Genomic DNA, 5,720 nt, shown 5'->3' on the forward strand with positions numbered 1-5,720 from the left:
ATGGTTTTTGATTCACCTGGAAACCCCTCTGTGAAGTGAGGCTGTGTCACTCTGGGAGTGGGATTCCTATTTTTCCTCCAGCAAAATCAAATTAAAATGCTTCCCTTCAACCTGCATGACTTTAAGAGGAATACTTTTTTATTTATTTACTTTTCCCCTACGAGCTCCAAATATTTCATTTTAAATATTTTATCTTAAAAGAAGTCAATTGTGTTTATTTGTGGTACACTGTAGTAGGGGGCAGATTTTCTAGCCTGCTCCTCCACCAGTGGTGCAGAGTCCTCGTGGGCTGTGTCTCGTAATGCACGCTCTCTGAGAGGAGTTACATGCTGCTACGTGCTGTGGCAAATGGCATTTAGACCAGGAGTTTCTAAAAAGCAAAGAAAACGTGGATTTGTCACGCTGCTGGTACCCGCGGGTATGCCATCAGCCCGGACGATAACCAGGATTTCTCACAGGACCAGAGCTGGTGAAGGACGCAAGGGAGAGCAGCTGCCTCGTACGGGGTGGGTGCGGTGTCAGGAGAGCTGGGATGCTTTGTTGGAAACTTTCATGGCATTTCTCGACAGAGGAGAAAGCAAGGAGAGTCTCACCGCCTGTAAGCTCCCAAGCACGGATGTTTTTGCTTTCTCTTTTTTGCTTTTTCTTTGCGTGCTGCTTTGTCTCCTCCTGCGCTCGCCTTTCTCTGCGTTCCCAGTTTTCTCCAGGCTTCTGTGTTTCCCATACAATGTTTTATTTATACAGCACTCTCCCTACTGCCGTGCCGCATACCAGTCTCTGCTTTGCTCTTTTATGCTCTCACTACTCAGCCAGCCCCACTTTTCCCCTTCTGCTCTCCCTCCACGCTTTTTTTCTTGCCACCCTCCCCACCTGTACGTCCCCCGTTTCGACCTGCTGTTCCTAATCCTACCCCTCCGAGGGAGCAAGAGCAGCTTCTGGCCACCGCTGGGCGAAGCCGCGTCGATGAGATTATTTTAAGCAACGTGTGCAGGCAGGGGTGGTCAGGGCAGGCTAATTTCAAGGTTGTCCAAGGAGGCCTGAAGAAATGGGGAAGCGGTGCATAAACTGAAGGCAGTACACAGAAGCCACACAGGCTGTGCTGTGAGGAGGAAAGGCACCGTCTATATGGCAAAGAAACTGGAGTCTGCACTTGCTGCTCTACTTCTCTGTACCTTATTTTGGAACCTGTTCATCTGTGTGGATAGCACAGCCGAGTTAAGCTAACAGAAACAGAGACCTTGCCCAAAGGTATTCTCCACCCCAGCAAACGAACTGAAAGTATAAAACATCCAGGGCAGTCTGAGCTTTAACAATGGTTAAACAAAACAACCAATGACAAAAAAAAGAGCTTTTACTGTGTATTTTAAGGAGTTTCAAGGACAGCAAAAATCACTGGTGTGATTTAGCAACCCGTATCAGGAGGGAATTGCTTAACACCTCTGGGCAGGCTTCCTGCTGGTGGCATCTGCTGGGCTTCTCGGCAGCGTGACAGGCGATGTGGGGGGGCCTGGTGGCCCTGCACTCTTCTTGGTGACCCTGTCATTTCTGTTTGCCTCATTTGCTGATGGTTACCAGCTGGGTCCTGGCTCTGGGGTGGGCTCTCCCACCAAGTGAGCAGGCACATTTCAACCCACGGTGCTTCGGACCCCCAGAAAGCACACGTAGAAATGGTGGAGGCCTTTTCCGCAGCTTTAGAGAGTGTATTTTGCTATTGCTTGTATTTCTTTCGGGTTGAGAGGCTTCCCAAAGGGGAATTAACCCCCCTTGCACTCTGTTTTCAAGGTAAAATAATCACGAATAAGAGGACCTGTGTCAAAACCTAAGTGGAGAGAAGCAGGGGTAAGGACAGCAGGTGCCTCCAATGCTGCTGCAGTGATGGTTGTTGCATTAAGCAAAGGTTCCAGAAAGCATATAAGCTTTTAGGAAAAATTTTCCAGTGAGGGTAAATCACTCCAGTGGCTGACCAGAGCTTTGATCAGCCTACTCTCAGCTTAGGATCCTCCCCAAGCTCTTACAGCCTCTTCTATCCTCCTCCATACGAACAATCCCTGCTAAAGGGATGTGGGCCTTTGGTTGTGGGTTTCCTATCCAGAGCTGAATTCTTTATTATCATAGTATGTTCATAACCTTGGGATACCAAAAGCCTGTTTTAGGGTCTGTGAACTGGCTGTGCAGGGCTCTTTTACAAGATACCACTTTAAAGCACTGGTTTTAATAAAAGTTACTGAGAGGTGAACCAACTCAGTGTGTGATTTGCCAATAAGTTGCAACAATAAAACAATAAAAAAAAAAACAAACACATTTTTTGAGTGGTGTGTGTGAAGGGCAGGAGGGAGGAAGGAAGTCATTATGAATAATATGCAAGGATGTATATCTGTGTGCACGTGTGTGTGAATTTTCATTCAGAAGTGGAACTGATGGCAGCTAACACTGACAAAATACAAGCTTATTTGTAACTCCTGCCAGTTTTATTTTTTTTTTTCATGAGCCTAAAATGCTGTCACAGGATCTATTGGTTACTGATTTTCAAACATGCAGTGAAGTTATGGTCTTGTGGAAATTTTTGTGCATTTTAATGGATATGAGCTATTAAGACAGTGCATAAAACTGAAAAGACCTAGCTTTTCTGTCCTCTATTTGAAATACTGTGTTTTATTATTGTTGTTGTCATTCTTGCTGCCAGTCTGAGGTGCTGATGTTAAATTTCAGTATTTTTGAAAGGCTATCCTGGAAAAAAAAAAAGTAAAAAAAATTAAAAAAAAAAAAGAATTTTGGGTGACTTATATTCTGCTTTAATTGGCACATTATACTTTTTCCTCTTCATATTTTCATTCTGGTTTCAAAAGTACTTTATAGTTTATCCAAACCACTTTATAAATTTACATTCTGGCTTAGCTGGCCATTTTTTTTTAATATTTTTTTTTTTTTTAATTTCAGAAGAGTGAAGTCAATTGAGGCTGGCAAAGCAAATTCATCTCCTTCAGATAAGAGAGTTACACTGAAGCCTTCATCCTGAAGTTACACCATCCCCTAGCCAGTGAGTGGCATTTATTTACACAGATAAATATACACTGCTGCCCAGCTGGAGGAGTTGTTACTTGCAAAGGCACAGAGGCAGGAAAGAAAGATATGTTTCCACCCATGTTAGTTGCATATCCCAGTGCAAGTACCAGCCGTTGGGCGGGGTGCCCACAGGGCAAGCCTAAGGATGAGAAATGATGCAGCTGCTAGCTGCTCTTTTTTTTTTTTCAGCTTTCATGCATGCTCAAACATCATTTGGGGCTCCTCCGGATGAAGTGTTTGACTCCAGCTGCCAACCTCAGCTGAACTTCAGAAAAAGAGGGAAGTACATCAGCTAGTGTTGGGGATGAACATCCAAGTGATAACGCAGGCTGCTGTGTGATTCCTGCTTATGCCACTGGAGGGGCTGAAGCAATCAGACTTGTCTTGCTTCATTTTATTGCTTTAAATTTACGCTGTAGCCCACCAGCATCAGCAGAGAAGCTGGAGCTAGAGATGATCACACAGACGAGCTTGTCCTCTCTCTTTCACTGACTTTTATCTTCTGTTCAAAAAGTTGCATAGCTGTGAGCTGCATAAAGATATTGACTTCACATTTTTTTTCACTGAAATCCCTGTGCCTGCCTCTGATCAGCTTAAGAAGTTGTAAGCTTGCACAGAACTGTGAGAGATCTGTGCAGAAGTTTTTCCCTTGGTTAATACTGACTGACCAGTGCAGAAGTATGTATTTGTGTATGTATTTAAATGTCAGCTGTTCTGATCTCCGTCTTGAAGCTTATATTGCTTACTGCAAAACCTCACAAGCTTTCTGACAATTCTTTGTGTAGCAGAACAAGACCTCTATGCAAAAAATAATAGTCAAGCAGTGGGTCAGGTTGGTGTTACTCTCAGCTGTATGCGTTGGTAGGTGCTGAGGGACTGAAGGGCAGAGATGTGTACGTACCTCATGCTTGGCTATTTTCCCCTGCAGATAATGCATAGATAGAGTTAGTCTTTTCCCCTGGAGCTTTAGAAAGCCCTACCCAAGAAAAATTAGCTGTGTAAAAGCATGTGTCGTGCTTAACTCTTCAAGCAGAGGGAGTGTGTGATTAACTGTGCTAGCAGAGGATGATGCTGCACTAGAGGATGTGGTGAGAGATGCAGAGTTAAAACAGCACAAAAATAAGAACCATGGGTCAGAACTCATTCTGTTAGGAGAAAAGCAATTGGATAGGAACTGCCATCCATTCACATAAAAGAGTATCTGTTGTACTTTAAATTCAAGTCATAGCAGGACTCAGAACTGTGCTACTGGGAAAGAGAGAGCATCTCAACAAGATACTGAAACGTGGAAGAAGATGGAACATTTATGAAATACTGAGAAGTTGTGTGTGATTTATACCATATCTTTTAAGCCACAAACATTTGTTCCTCAGCTAGGCATTTGTCCTGCCTTGGGTTCCTCAATAGCGAGGGGGTAGAGGAGAACTCCTGCTTGGTGTCATTCCTTACATCTCAAAAGGTAGCAAAGCATCACTGTGTGTTCATACAGTGCCCACGAGCAATACTGTAGGTCTTTGTGAAAATTATAACACAAAGAATGATGAAAGAAATGGGATACACCACATTTGCCAAATCTGGTAATATTGTTCTCTTTCATATATTCAATAATAATTAAAAAAGAGCCATGAAAGATTCAGTTTTAGCTAATCTGCTAATGAAAAAGAAATAATATATCTGTTCCTCTGGTGTGTTTCAATTACAGCAATGACAACCATCAATAAAAACAGTAAAATAAGTGAGTATGAGTTGCAATGTGTGACTACAGGGGTGAATGTGAAAGCGGTTAGGGAAGTAGGGGGTGTTGCTGGTCATCCGTAGGAGCAAAGACACTCTCCAGTTGTTACTTGGACACCAGCCATCTGAGAGATTATTTCCATTAAAATCAAATGAAAAATTTATTTTTAGAACTTAACATTTTGTTGTTGTTGTTGCTATGTCGTGTTTTGTTTTGTTTTCCATGTACACTTCCATTCCCTTTTAATTTGTGAAACTCCTGGCCTCAATTGCCTCTGGTGGGAAGGAGCTCCGCCAGACAATCATGGGCTGTGAGAAAGGCCTGCTTTTCACCCCTCTGCCTTTCCTTTTCAGCAAATGCCCTCCTGCTCGGATAGGAAGGGAAACGATGAACAGGGCTCACTTTCTTTGGTGCCATTCATTATTTTGAACACCATCATCTGTTCCCTTCTCTGAAGCGAACAGGCCCAATTATATTATTCATCCAGAAGTTTTCCATGCCTCTAATTATTTTCATTGTAATTTCTGAACTCATTTTATTTCTGCTTTGTCCTATTCAGGATGTCCAGAACTGGCTACAATGCACTAAGTTGGGATGATAGGAAATATTTTCAGCATCACTTCTTTGTTCCATTCTTCTTCCTTACTAACTATTCCTGTTTTTACCACTGAAAGACATCTTCTTCAAAATGCTTACAGTGACACACAACTGTTTTTCTGACTCTTTACAGTTGCGTTTAGAAGCCAGAAGATGTAGTTCATATTATTCCTACCAGAAGGCACCATCTTCTGTTTGAAAATGCTGCATTCATCTGTGGTGGCATCTTGCTTGGTATTTCATACAAGCTCCCCTCTTGGTTTATCTAAATGTTTTTGCCTTCTACCATTTCTGCTCTCCTGTTTCCTTGTTAGTTTTCCAACTC

General features: G+C 42.8%; 1 long non-coding RNA gene across 1 annotated transcript; it reads left to right on the forward strand.

Moving 5' to 3' along the window:
* Nucleotides 1–292: 292 nt before the first annotated feature.
* On the forward strand, nt 293–4,923 carry LOC137856137 (uncharacterized). Its single transcript, XR_011096218.1, has 3 exons — nt 293–598; nt 2,938–3,037; nt 3,253–4,923. It is a non-coding gene; the product is annotated as an uncharacterized lncRNA (long non-coding RNA).
* Nucleotides 4,924–5,720: the final 797 nt, after the last annotated feature.

This window comes from Anas acuta, chromosome 1 (assembly GCF_963932015.1).
Source record: "Anas acuta chromosome 1, bAnaAcu1.1, whole genome shotgun sequence".
NCBI lineage: Eukaryota > Metazoa > Chordata > Aves > Anseriformes > Anatidae > Anas > Anas acuta.